This window comes from Enhydra lutris, unplaced genomic scaffold (assembly GCF_002288905.1).
Source record: "Enhydra lutris kenyoni isolate GAN:26980312 unplaced genomic scaffold, ASM228890v2 scaffoldscaffold51, whole genome shotgun sequence".
Classification (NCBI taxonomy): Eukaryota; Metazoa; Chordata; class Mammalia; order Carnivora; family Mustelidae; genus Enhydra; species Enhydra lutris.
The window spans coordinates 1108801-1123792 of record NW_019154135.1 but is presented as its reverse complement, the minus strand read 5'-3'; the positions used below and the strand labels follow the sequence as shown (position 1 = coordinate 1123792).

At 45.8% G+C, this 14992-nt stretch overlaps 1 protein-coding gene across 1 annotated transcript in view; it reads right to left on the bottom strand.

The window, feature by feature from the left end:
- LOC111157058 (POU class 6 homeobox 2) overlaps positions 1 to 14992 on the bottom strand; it is a 364879-nt gene that overhangs the window by 25822 nt on the left and 324065 nt on the right. The window lies entirely within an intron of this gene.

Genomic DNA, 14992 nt, shown 5'->3' with positions numbered 1-14992 from the left:
TGCAGCTGAAGGTCACTCATGCCTTGCTCTGTGCAGGAGCCTCCCAAGAGCCAACGGAAAGACTGCGACCAGATCTGGAGGAGGGTGTAGAAGACAGGGGCAGGGCTCGAGCACCTGCAGGAGAGATAAGCACACGTGAGTGGGATGCATGGAAAGGCAGGGGAAAGCACCTTCCTCGAAAGCAAAATCAACCTTCAGTGAAGACATAAACCTAGGGTTTCACAGACATCTGCTTTGTTGTCTCAGAACCAGCCAGAAGATGGACTTCTCATGGTACCCAAGATGCTCTTCTAGCAGGGAAGCCACATCCCTTCCCCAGAGGAGCGCCTCAGATGGGCTGTGGTCCCTCACATCTTTCCCCTGCCTTGTTCTCTTCTGCTCTCTCCATCCCTGCATCCTTTCACCTTCCATCCTACTCCCCCAAGGTCCCCGGCAGCCCAGCCAGAGTGTGTCTCTCCACCCTGGTTCTGGCATCAGGGAGACACGGTTGCCTTCCCAGCTCTGCCACCTACCAGCTCAGTCAGGGAGCTTCTGCTTTCTGAAGGTTTGAGAGAACTGGGATCATAAACAAATGCCTGAAACTCTTAAAATAGAGTTGGAATGACAACTGAAAATGGCAATTTTTGAAAATGTGCATTTTAGATAACGTATTTGCAACTGGGTCTTAAGAGTTAGAAGTTCAGGGCTTCTGTGGTGGGTGGCAGAGAAGGTTTCTGCTTGTGTCTAGCAGCTTCTGGCTTCAGCGAGGGGATGGGGCGGAGTGTTGCAGGAGGGACCTGGCTGGTGACGGCGCTGAGGAGGAAGGGAGCAAAGGGAGCGTGGGCAAGATGGCAAATGGTCAAGGTGTCTCTGAGAGCTGGAAACATGGATCACATTCATATGCTGCTAGGGGCAAATTTAATCAGTACAGAATGAAAAGACGATCTGTCTTCCAAAGTTATGGACTCGTCTGGGGGAGTCACGGAGCTGGCGGTTGGAGGCTTTCCTCTCCCACACAGCGCAGAATGGTTCAGCAGCGCTGCTCTTGTAGTCACATTCCAGGATTCCCTCCCAGGGTGAACCGTGGTCGCATGGCCTGGGGACCACCCAGACGTATTCATAATACTGTCTCCAGAAGTGCTTTTACGTTCATGGTTTCGTTTCCTTCCCTGTTCTTACTTCCATTAGTCTGCCCCCTTTAAGTGGCTGGGACCGCGGAGGCCCAGCTGTCGCTTGATGGAGGTGTTGGTAGGTGACAGCGGGGCAGTCCAGGTCCGCCGAGCCCCTGATGGCGGCACTTCCATCATGTCATCTGGTTCCCACCGCAGGGAGGACATGGGAGAGGACCCACTCTTCGGGAGGGCACTGCGTCCCGTGGGGATCTTCTGTCCAGACAACATGCAGCTTGCAGTCCGAGTTTATAAACGACTCTGTTTTCTGCCCCCACAGCCCTCCAGAGAGGGCTTTTAACACAGGTTCTCAACACACGTCTTTCCGACGAATGGTTTCTAGCCTCTGCTACTCCCAGGATTCCAGAAGCAACAAGACCTGCAGGAGAACCACAAGGGCAAATATGGTTCGGTGATGAGGATCGCGACGAGAGGGCACCCCTCCTGGCGTGGCCGTTGCTCCCACCGCAAGAGCCCCCGCGGGACGGTGCTAATGGAGCAGCTGTGTGCATACAAAGCAGCGGCGGCCGTTGTCATCGGATGCTGGTGGAGGTCACGTAACGCGTGCGAGAGCGGTCAGCAGGCCCTGAAGGAGTCCGTCGCTCTGCGGGTCTCCCTGAGCAAGCCTGCGGGTCCGTCTGGCAGCATCAGTGGTGAACCCGTCCCAGCAGGGCAGCCAGGTCAGGACGAGTCCACATCAATAGACGAGAGCAATAAGTGCTGCACTGATGAGTGGTCTTGCACGAAGCAGCTCAGGACCCAGAAGCTGTCCCTCTGGCCCCACAGGCGGTGTGTAGAGACCTGGGGAGCAGGCTCCTTGTCCCCACCTACATGCACCTGTCCGGTCTGGCCTTCCCGTGTCTTCGACCTGAGAAACCCAAGTCCACCGGGTTGGCCTGAGTTGGAAGCCGAGAGAAGCCAGATTGGTTTAGGTGGCGGGGTTGTGGGTTCTATTTTAGGCAGCGTGTCAGCGTGTTTATGAGCTCGTGTGAGTAAGTAAGCCGGGAGAAGTCTTCCGAGTGAGGCACAGTGCCTGACAGCTAAGCCCACTGCGATGCTGGGAGGCATTTTGCTCCCAGAAGATTGACACGAGTCTCTGCTCCCCTCACGGTAATGAGATGCTTTGCCTTCTTTCCCAGTGCAAAGAAGAAAGGCAAATGCAAACGACTCTCCAGCCTTTCCCGAAAGTGCATCCTTGCTCCGAACACTGTGCTTGACATTACTAAAACATAGCGCCACTAAAACTCCTCCCCACAGGCTCCTCTTTTCTTTCGGGGGCCCCAGCATCACTTGCCGTGGCTAGCGTGGGAGCCAGAGGGATCTGGAACTGCACACCTGGAGGAATCCTTTAATAAGGAGGCTTTGTCTGCCAGGTGGTGGGGTGGGGTTGGACCGTTCTAAGGTCTGGAAGCCTTCTGTGAAGGTGTGCATTTCTCATTTTTGTTCTCCTTGCAGGGGAGTTGGGATGACCATCTGGGCACGGCAAGAACTTGGCAATGCTGTGGGGGTTTCCCAACAGCCCCCAGTGAAAACCAGAACGCTGGTTTTCATTTGCTCCCATTTATTGAGGGTAGAGATGATCACACAGTGCGGTCTACAGATTCCCAGATGTGCCTGTTTTGTTCAGGTTGGCCCCGACTCCTCTCAGTACTTCCACAGACATCACCAAAAAGCTTCCTCCGATCCTGATGCCAGAGAGATCTCAACAAGGAAGCCAGAGATGCTGAGGCAGCCATGGTGTGAGGCTCTTGGCACTTGTTTAAAGTTGACAGTTTACTTGTGGAAACTGTATTTGAAATCAGAGGCCTTTTAATATTCAAGGGAAGTATTTACATCAACATGTATTCCAAGGATATCAGGAAATTAAAACTGACCTTTGATATTTGGAGAGCTCCTTCTTGAGGGCAGAGAGAGAAGGGATGCTTCTGAGACATCTGGAGACCACGCCCTTTGGAGTCTGAGTTTCTGGCTCCCAGAGCTAAGGATTTGCTGCTAGGGGAGTCCTGAAGGAAAGATGCGGTGCTGAGTGAGCAAAGCCAGCCAGTAGGCTGTGACTCCTGGTCAAGGCATTAACTACAACAAGAGAACTGACTTTGTCAGAGCAGCCTAGTGCCTGCTGACTTTTCTCTGCATGGAGTGTGGCATCATGTGCCATGGAGAAGACCGAGAAGATGCACTTAGGGATGAGGAGGGGGTAACAAGGCAGGCACATCTCATGCAAAAATTCTATCAATTCAACAGAAAAATGATATATACCAAACAAGTAGCAAGGACTACTGATAAGAATCTCTATATCCACGTGGTGGGTGTTCCAAGGTCTATTGGGAATGAATGAGTGGTATCAGAGGAAGAACGATGAAGGAATTCAGGGAGACTTGACCGAAGAAATGGGGCAGAGCCGAGTCTCGACGTTTGGGTGGGATTCGGCAGGGCAGAGAAACCATTCCAAACAAGAGACAAGCTGGCCATGAGAGACACGGGGGATGGGGCATTGACTAGTTTTCAAGCAAGAGGGTTGAGACAGTGGATCAGGGACAGGTCAGCACGGAAGCTGTCAAATCGCATCCAGGCAAGGAGGTTCAAGGATGGTTTTGAGCAGGTGGAGAGGAGCGCTGAAATGGGAGTTACTTCCGGGATAAAGACAAAGATGTGGACGGAAGAGACAGAAGTAGTGAGAAGCTCTGCATAGGAGCTCCGTCGCCAGGATGCCATTCTAGCTGGCCAAGGGTGAGGCAAAATGCCTCCATGAATCCTTGACAGAGGGGTTGTTGGAGTCATTGACTGCCACCTCAATTCAAGATGCATGGCCTACTTTATGCCTTGGTTACAACATTAGAAATTTTGCGGTGAAGTTATTGTCTCATCAGTCCCACAGCAAATAGCTCGGGCATTGTTTGCAATGATCCTCGATGTCTTTGCCCTGGTTCTAACTGTAATGACTCATCTTCTGATGAATGCTGTAACCAGGGCTGGGCCCTTCATATCGTAATGACATCTTGAGATCTAAAAAAGAGTTCTGGCCTCTTTGACAGAGGACTTCCTTGGCTGTTGCTCGTGTCCACCTGTCTTTGTCCTTAGAAAAGTTATGAGCATAAACCACAACAGAAAATGAAGTCTGTGGCACAAGAGCAACTAAAAAAATATAGTTAAAATGGCTGCTGGTGTTCGTTAGCACGTGTAATCCCTGTTTCCGTAAAAGTTTGGGTGGCATACACATAAAAGTGACTGTTGTGCATTCAGCGGCAATGAGGACTTTAGCCATCATAAAGATTGTCTTGGAACTGTAGCAAATCTCAGCAATTTGGGGTCACCGGGTTAACTTTACAGTGTCCTTAGAGACTTCGTACTAGTTGAGGTGCTTAGTAGGGACGAATTAGAACTGATGGAGATAACATGTACTGAATTCATTCACTGCCTACATGTGGTGTCCTCAGCAGCAGCAGACGCTGGCATCACAGAAGCCCAGGGCACCCAGACAAGTCATCTGATGGGCCATGTGTCGTAATTGTCTATGACATGCTGTTAAACTCTGCCACGGAGAATGTGTTTGCAGATGTCACATTGACAAGTAATTTCGTTGCACGTATCTTTAAGAAAAGGAAATCCGTCAATGCTGTGAATCGGTGACTTTCTCAGCATCTTCAATCCATCTGCAGAGACGATTCTTTGCCAAATATTTGTGTAACCTCAGCACTTTTTGGTCAAGAGGCTTTTGTTAACACTAGCATCCAACAAAGAGCACCAGAGAGCCAAGGAACCGGTGTGAGTGATCCCCAGGATAGAAGCAGCTCATTACCTTCTCCTTCCTCTCTGGTCTGGCAACAGCCATTCTCTCTCTTTCTCCGAGGGAGGATTTTGTCTTCTTTATATAACACATTCAGTGTGGGGTGCCTGGGTGGCTCAGTCAGTTACGCATCTGCCTGTGGCTTAGTTCATGATCCCTGGGTCCTGGGACAAGTCCCACATCGGGTTCCTTGCTCAGCAGGGAGCCTGCTTCTCCTTCTCCCTCTGCCTGCCTCCCCCATGCTTGTGCTCTAGCTCTCTCACTCTCTCTCTCTCTGTCAAATAAATAAATAAAATTTTACAAAAATAACACATTCAGTGTGATTTCACTGGGCTCCAACTGTAAGGTTAAACCCACTTAGCATTATTTTGGCAGCTCCGATTAGGATGTTGGTTCCAGGAAAGGTAGGAGAATACAGTTACTCCCCAAACGAAATTTATTTTTTCTGAGATGCAATGGTGCCTTCTTGCATTTAGCACTCTGTCCACGATGGGGAAGAAGAGCGGCGTGGGTGTTGAGAGGGGCTTTCGCAGAGAATCTGAACCGGAGAAGAGTAAAGGCACGAAGATAAGCAGATGAAGGAGCTCAAAAGAGGGAGACGCTCAACTAAGGACCTTGGGTTTAATCTTGGAGGCAACGCCAATCAGTTGGCCGTGGCTTCCCCGAACTCTGGAGGTGTCAGCGTTCAGGACAAATATACCATGAGGGATGAACAATGTCTGGCTTAGGCATGGGCAGCAGGAATGGCGGTGCCTGAAGGTGGTATCACCGAAGCCCAGGAGAGGAGGCAAATTATCTCAGACCAATTTGCAAGAAAGGGACACCACGTGGTTCTTTAATGAGCAACTGCGAAAAAGAAGGGCTGAAGGTGTACATTTTGATGCTTGTGTTCTGGGTGTTGAGAGGTGTTCTACCCCTGGGAACATGTACCTACTCAGTGTTTCCTGCTGTCAGTTAGAATTAGGATCCCTGTTGGATGATTGGTTTTCAACTTCAGAAACCCACTCACAGACAAGAGTAAAGAATTAGAAGTGCCAGGATCTTTGCAGTGTCACTTGTGGTCACATTAGGAGAAGGATAATTTGCATGAAAACCAGATGTTGTAAAGACAGCCATAATATCAATAAAAATAATCTTCTTCTCTAAAATCTTCCTACGAGCCATTAAAGATCATTCTGCTTAATGGAATTTAGGATATGTTTATAGAGGAATTAAATTCTCCACTGCCCAGGTGCAAACCCAGGTTTTGCCACTAACCGGTGGGAGATTGTTGGCAAATGACTTCACTACCTAGAACCTCAGGGTATTCATCTGTAAAATGGGAATAATGACATCCACTGCATAAGGGCATTGTGAGGACGAAATGGGACACAAGTCTCCGAACAATACTTCACTAACGAAATTGATGTTCAATAAATGTTTGTTCTTAGCTTAATTTTGTTTATATGCCTGTGTGTAACTCCTGGCATTTGTACTAATTTGTACAACTCTCTTGTATTTTTCTGAGTGGTATGACTTTACTATGAAAATAGTTTACCAAGAAGAACAGAAAACAGTAGTTCACCATGAAAAATAATTTCATCCTTCCTGTCTTATAATAGAATGCTAAGCTGAAAGTTTCCATCGAAGCACCAAGATTCAGTAGGTGTTGCGTTCCAAGGGAGGGACTGGACTATGCTGCTGAAAACCAGGAGGACAATTCTAGAACTCAGAGGGCAGACACAGAAAGATTTTGAAATTCTGTGTGTCTTCCTCACTCCCAAGAAGGGGCATGGGGAGTTTTTCCTTACCTCCAGGTTAATAAAGGTAGTTAAGTAAATAGTGTTCCCTCAAAGTTGGGGAACATACACCATAAGGAATCTAAAGGTGAGAGGCTATGGTTTTTGAGCTGAGGAGGGAAGAGAGAAAAAGACAGAAGAGCAAAGAAGAGGAAGGAAGAGAAAGGAGAGGGATGAGAGGGAGGGGGACAGAGAGAGAGGGCTCTACTGCATTGGCCCTTGCTACCCTCCCACTGAGAGCAGGCAAAGATGGGTGAGTGTTTCCCTGGACTCATTATCAGGGATCTGAGCCATTTATAATCCTGTCCCAGAGGACCCCCTTGGGGAATGGGCACGGGGACAGAAAGCCTTGGAGAGTAGACTTGGAGAAAACCAATCCCTGGGAGGGGAGTGTGTAGCTGGAAGAAAACACATTGCCTATAGCACTGTGCTAATAACATAACACAGAGCTGTAGCACTGTCCTATAGCTGTTGGAAGGTCCCAGCTGGGCCTCAGACAAGCTCGTGGGAGAGCTGGCTTGAGCCATCTGCTGGCCCAGAGGGAAGAGGCTGTCTCTCAGCAGTTCAACCTAGGGCCGCATTTATGCCCATCTGTCCTCTCCCCACCTCAGCCTGCCCTGTCAGGAACGGAGGCAGCAAGCTGAAGGAAGGAGAATCACTCCACCAGAGAAAGACTACCCTTTCCCACAGCAGCAGCAGCAGGAAGGAGGCCCACCTGGGGACGCTTCTGGTGGCTGTGGGACGTTTAAGTTAGGTTCCAAGTGTTGATTACTGTCATGGAATGGGGCATCTTGTTGGCACCTTAAGGTCACTCTAGAAGACTCTGTTTCCTTAAGGGCCTATGAGAAGTTGTGGGACAAGAGTCTGAGGTTTAATCCAAGGGTAGGGGACAGCCTGTGGCCACCGAGCCGGTTGACAGGGACAGTGAGAGGCTCTGAGGATCTTACCCTGCTGGGTATCACTTCTGTCCTCATTCCCCACTTTAGGGGAAGGGTCTTCATAACTGCCAATTACCAAGAGATTTAAGTTTGTCCTTCTCTCCTGACCATCTCTCATCACTGCCTGTGAGAGGGCCAAGTGTGAGCAGAAGGCACCATCTCTTTATGTTTTTCTTTGAATGCTAGCATTTCGGGCCCATAGTTCAGTGGGTTTTTAAAAATAAGTTAAACATGACTTAATCATGAATATTAACAAGTATTTTCTAAGCCATTCCCATCTATAATTTTAAAAACAACTAGAGAGAGGGGACTGCCTTTACCTCAATCATCAAGGTCAGTAATACTAAAAAAGGAGTCCCTGTGGGTCACGGGACTTTGTTCACTAAGAACACTTGCAAGGTAGAGGAGAAATAAAGTCAAGAAGGAGGCTTGGAAGAGGAGAGAGAGTGACGGCTACTGGAGGAGTTACAGCTGTGAGCACAATATACACGTTCCCACGGACTATGAACTTGGTTTGGTTCTGAGAGCCTGGGCTGCTATATGCTGACTGTGGACAGGCCAGCTTGTAAATTACTGAAATCTACATCCAAAACTCATGAAGTACTCTATGTTGGCTAATTGAATTTAAATTAAAAAAAAAAAAGAAAAAATGTCAGCCGACTTAAAAATGAATAGTATGACAATGGCTTCATTGCTGAAATGCCACTGAGGCTCTTGACAACCTGGGAGCTGCACTAGGGAAAGCCAGTGGCCCCCAAAGTAGGGGAGAGTGTCAACACCCAAGGGAAGGTCAGAAGAGTCAGGGGGAATTTCAACCCGGTCGTTTGGCAGTTATCTTAGCAAGACCGTTCTCATCAGCAACAGCAGATTTATAAGATGTGATAAAGATGTGCATACGGGTCTACCTTTCTTGTCTTATCTTTAATTAAACATATGATTAAGGAGCACAAGACCACCCAGAACTCCCAAACGCAGCCTGGAACACGGTCTTTAATTTGTTTAATTGTCGAGAAAGAAAAAGTCTAATGTAAATGTGTTTGTTTTCCAATTCCAAATGGTGAGTCAGGGGGAAAGGGATCCCACCCGATCTTCACGAGGGGAATGATTTGCTTATAGAGCATGGCCTGGATCCTGGTTCTGTGGCCCATTAGCAGCAAACACTGTGGAAGAAACTCCACATCTCAGGGAACTGACAGGCCTCCCAGGTTAGAGTCAACTCAATTGATACAATGATCATTTTTATTGGACCTGAGTCTTTCTTGAGTCCTTTGGCAAAATGAAGTTAGCAGCTGCGGCCACGGTCTGAACTGTTGACAGTTTCTATTATAATAACACTACAACTGAATCTGGAACACTCAACACTCTGCATGCAGGTGTTTTTGTTTGTTTGTTTGTTTCCCTTAATTTTTTTTTATTTTAAGATGCATCACAATATCTGTTCTTACATATTTTACTGTAAATGTGAGCTTTTTCTATTCTCTCTTTTATTTGGTTTTGTACTCAAGCATTAGGAATCATTGACAGAATAAAAGTTTTGATCTAGAGTGTAGTCTAAGATTAAATTAAATGTACACAAGATGATCCTACAGTGAGATCGGAATTAAGTGGGGAGTCATTATAATTGACTGCCTGTCTTACTCGTGGAGTGACTGGTGGGCAGGGATCAGTGTCCAGGACACTAATCCTTTTCTTTGAGCACAGTATAGGTGCCCACTGTCAACACAAGTTCTTTTTTTTTAAGATTGTTTTTTAAAATTTATTTGTCAGAGAGCGAGAGAGAGCACAAGCAGAGGGAGCAGCAGGCAGAGGGAAAGGGAGAAGCAGACTCCCCACTGAGCAGGGAGCCCACTGTGGGGCTTGATCCCAGGACTCCGGGATCATGCCCCGAGCCAAAGGCACGTGCTTAACCACTGAGCCACCCAGACGTCCCTCAACACAAGTTTTAAAATTGTACCTGAATTATAAATCTACTCTATTGGAAGGCATATTGCTAAGCTCTGGGTTATTTAGGAGTTCTTTATTTCTCTGTGGTGCTATTTTCCCTCTACTAACTCTGCTTTTACTTAACTAGAAGGTGGGAAGAGGAAGACAGAGAGGGGAGAATGAATTTTGTAAAATATTTGCCCAGAGTTTGATTAGGCCTGATGTGGAATTCAAAGCTGACTGACTTCATCTGTGATTGGACAGAAATATCCAGTGATACAGAAAAGGTCCTCCTAGCAAAGCTCAAATAAACACGACTCTCAGGACTAAATGCAATTTTCTTTGGGGAAGGGAAGTGGAATTTGGAGAGATTCTTTTGGAAATGGAAGGAGAAATTGCCACTTTGTTCGATGCCCATCTTCCCCTTGGAAATTTATTGCTTATGGTTAGCAATTTTTGTTTGTTTATATGAATATTAATATTTACATATTAAAAGTATTTTTATATGAAGAGATAATACAGACATATTAGCAATTCTTTCACTGTCAGAAAGAGTAGGGGATTGAAGTGACTGTAGATGATTCTAGCAAAGAAAAAAATCTCTTCCACATTATCTGGAAAAGTCAGGTAATTGAACATCTCTGTTTTATTCTGAATGGCTTCAAAATTAGAAGTGTTGCTTTATTCATTCATTTGTTTCATGCACAAGTTAAGCCCTTATATACTCACTCACTCACTCAGCAAATCCTTTCTGGGGTCTGCTCTGTGCCCATCACCCAGCCATACCACCTGCTCTCATTCCTACTGTAGAAGATGGGGAAATCACGCAGCCATCTGAGTTCATGAAAATCCCTTCTTTTGGATTAACAAGAGCATTCTGCAAAGCTTGCTGTCTATGGCACCAGCAACTGGCCAGTGAAGAAGACAGCCTAGGTTTGTAGTAGGCAGGACGGTCGAGATGGCAGCCATTGTATAAAGCCCCAGCCCTCGCTCTTGATGAGTAGGGGCTACAGGCTCTTTTCTCCTTCTGGGAAACAGCTGCACTGATCAGTGGCTTGAGATGATCTCCCGAGGTCCCCCTTTTTAAGGACTGCCTATTTGCATGCTCACATGTGTCATTGGACAGCTGAATTCACCCATCATTGAAAGAGGTCCTTATTTTCTCCTGAAAAGTAGCAGATTTCTTTGTTTAATCTTTGAAGAAGGCCACTAGGTGCCAGGCACCATTCTAGATTTTGGGAGACTGAGGGGAAAAAAACAAAAAAGGAAGAAGAAGCTGGATTTGATGCCTGCAGAAATCAGGTGGCAATCAGGTAGCTATCAGGGGGCTAGGTAGAGGTAGATCCATTGGGACCTCTGGTCCCCAAGAACATAAACAGAAACTGCTGGTTTCCCACTGGAGATGAGGAAGGACAGGAGCGTGGTGGGGAATGCCCCTCAGTTTGCACAGAATGACATTCCTCCTCAGTGACCACACCCCAGTTGCAAGACCTCTGCCATCTTGATTCCACTACAGGGATCCTCGTATGAATTCATTTTTGTGGTAAACGAGGGCTCTGGGTCACTGTGCTGTCACATAGCTCCCCCCTCTTCATCTGTGAACGTATCAAAACTTTCCTATAGAGAATCTGAATTGGAATTTAAGGAATGCATATTTCAGCACATGGTTAATACATAAATAACAAGGGCAAGCGTGACGCCTGGTACAAAAGCAAATTCCTTCAAGCCATTGTGGTCCAGGTTTCAATTTGTGGCTTCTCACTCGATATTCAATGGTAGGGAATGAAAATGTTTGTAAATATGATCTAATGCCCCAATTTCCAATTCTCTGCAGAGCCTTTACATTTCCGTTTTTAATAGTCGCTATATTTGCCCGGAGGGTTGTTCCACATACCAGATAGCAAAGACAGATTCTTAAGGATGAACTGTAACATTCGTTATTCATCATCTTTCCCTTTTCCCCCAACGACTACAAATTAAACTCTGAGTCCTATTTATTTTCTTTGCTGCCGCTAACGCTGTGGAATTCCGAAAACATTATTTTTCCCTTCCAAAGAGGATCATCACTGTAGTGAAGCCATCATTTTGCAGACAGACCAACTTTGTAAGATTTTATATGGCTTTGCCTAAGAGTTTAAGTTTTAATACCAGCAAAAAAATACCTAGAATGTGGGGAAGTATTTCTGCTTCTGCCTGCCGATGCCAGATTAAGTGACTAAATCAGATTAATGTTATTTATTGCTTGGGAGAACACCTTTTAGTTTGACTCAGCCTTGGTCCTTAGAAGCTTTAGTAAACATCCCTAGATGAAGCTCTGGACCTATGAACTGTATATTTTATATTTCTTCCCAGATGGGAGGGGAAAAAAAAAAAAGCAATAACAATGAGCTAAAAAACAAAAACAAAAACAAAAACAAAACAAAACAAAACCCCCCAAAATACAAAAAACCCACAAAAAGCAAAAAACCAAAAAAATATAAATTGGGGACCAGTGATCTCCAACATTCTAGGTTCTTCGGAGCAGTGGGTCCCAGCGAAGGAAACGTTTGGCAATTGCTCAAGAAAAGTGCTGCCCACATTTAGCATTACCTCGTGCTGTGAGGGCATCCAGCCTGCAAAGCTGAATTTAAATGAATATAAACAAGAAAACAAGCATCTAAAAAAAAAAAAAAAAAGAAGCGTAGGGAATGAAACCACTCCAAGCGTCATTAAAAAATGCATCTATTTATTACTACCTGGTTTCATGAGTCTGAGGTGATTCATATGCTTTTTGTCAAGAGAATATCCATTGTTGTGGCAAAATTAAATGTATTTTGACACTGCTTGCCATATTTATCTATCTGTTCAATCAGAAAAAAAGTTGCCTCATCACTCCGACATATATTACTTTTTCAATTTCCTCTTAGTAATTTTTTTTAATACTCTTTAGGGTGAGACCACGGAGTTTCTCATTTCTCACAACAAAGACGGTAACTCATTAGAATGATGCTGATGAGTTTTTCTCATAAAATTGCATCCTCATTTTCAAAGGTGACCAATCTGCCCCCTTAGCCCCAGCCATCGGGCAGGTGTCGATGGATGTGATTGAAAGTGCCAATGCACCTGTCCTGGTATGGTTTCTCATGGTTTTGTGCTTCCTATTTTAAATGTCCCTATGTGTGTGTGTGTGTGTGTGTACTGACTCAGGTTCCTCTAATGCAGTCCGAAAAAATGTAATTTATCTTAATGAATCAACCACCACTGTAATGATTTTTTAACCGTCCTCTTCTAAGCTCAGTAATGTATAATTTATACCAGTGGAATGAATTTTGGAATTTTTAATTTCAAAAGCTGTTTTTGAAGTATAGCCTTATCAGGAATAAGTTTGGTTCCTTTTAGGATTTTATTTATTTGAGAGAGAGCATGAGTGAGAGAGAGCACAAGCTGTGGGAGGGGCAGGGAGATAGGGAGGAGCAGACTCCCGGCTGAGCAGAGACCGGATGTGGGACTCGATCCCAGGACCCTGGGGTCCTGACCTGAGCTGCAGGCAGCAGCTTAACCACCTGAGCCACCCAGGTGCCCCAAGGTTGTCACCTTTTATATTAAAAAACGCAAATAGTTCCTTTCTAATTCAATGATACTGAGAAGATCCTACATTAAAAATCCATCCGTAACTTGCAATGAGATCCTCCAATTCCATGTCAGGTTAAAAGAGAGTTTTGTTTTGGTAGCTATACATATCACTAAATCTCTTCCTTTTGGTTGCCTGGGAGAGCTTGCTAACGTCACCTAAAGATTTACTGAAGGCAGGTGAATATGTTTTTTATTCTAGAGCATCAAGGAAAGCAGCAGTAGTTAAATGAACCTAGCAGGTAATAATACTCCTGTGCCCCTGCCTTTTGATTAAATGAAGTCCAGCAGCCACGTAGTCGTGATAGAGAGGGAAAGTACACATTGCCTAGCCTTCTGCTGCTGACACTGTAGAGAAAGCGAGGCAGCCAGCTTAACCTGTTACTAACGGTGTGGGCAGTGGACTCAAAATCCTCCTCCTGGCCCTCCACGTGCTGGAGTAGGTCCCAAGACGCACGGGGTCAAGCGAACAAGACGGCAGGGGCGGAGTTTGCTGGCTAACTCCGCTGTGTTAAGCATTTAACATCCTTTCTGACTTGTACTCCTTACAGCAGCCCCTAAATGTTAGTAGTTTAAAAAACTGAACAAAGTAAACAGACAATGCCATTTTCATCAGGCACCTTAATGCTGGGTGTTTAAAAGCATTTCCCTGTAGACTTCAATATAGTTAACAACTCTACTTTAGATCAACCATCCTAAGTGGATTAAAATATATGCGGGTGAGGAGCCGGAGATATTTATGGAAAGGCTGCCGTATGGCAGGCTGTGTCTTAAGCACTCATTCCCGAGGTGCTGAAAGCGGTTTCACTCAGAAGAAAGCCGAGCTTCGAAGAAACTAGATCTGCCCTCAAATCCACACTCTTTCCCTTACTAACCATGTGGCCCTGGGAAGCTGGTTCCCTTCTCTGAACCCGTGCTTGCTCAGCTGTAAATTAGAGATATTAGGCCAAGAGCAATGTAAGAATGAAATGAAATGATGAATTTTTGTAAAATGCTTATCGAATAGCGTATTAGCTTATATGAAGTGCTCTATTCATTCACTCCACAGATTTTATTACTATGTTTATGCTTACTGTGGGCCAGGTGTCATTCTAGCCACTTGGGATACATCGGTGAATAAGAAAGTTTTAAATTCGTATCAGATCACAGCGATTAAGAGCGATCACTGATAGCAGACAAGAATTGAGTTTCTGTCCTGCCATCAGCTGGGTGATCTTGGAGGTTTGTTAATCTGTACAATAGGGATAAGGCATAGTCCATGGTTGGGGTAAAGGTGAAATGAAATAATAGAATATTATTGGATGCTAAGCAAATCTTTGCTATGTAGAAAGTGCTCAGTAGGGGCACCTGGGTGGCTCAGTCAGTTGAGTGTCTGCCTTTGGCTCAGGTCATGATGCCAGGGTCCTGGGATTGAGTCCCGCACGGCGCTCCTTGCTCAGCGAGGATCCTGCTTCTCCTTCTCCCTCTGCTGCTCCTCCCCACCTTGTGCTCTCTCACTCTCAAATAACTAACTAAATAAATAAAATCTTAAAGAAAAAAAAAGAAAGTGCTCAATAGATGGCAGGAATTTAGGAATTTTATTACTGTTAGTACGAATCCCTCTAACAACCCAGAGAGGAAGGGACTGTTGTCAGTGCACAGAAGCGAAGACAGCCACTGAGTTAGACTAGCTGCCTTGCCTGGGGTGGCAGAGCTGCTTGGAGATGGTGCCTAACTTGGAAACCTGTACTCTTTACAGTGGGCGCCTTCCATGGGACCAAGTAGACCTTCCTACTGTCCACCTCTAACTCTCAGACACAGTGTTCTGGTGAA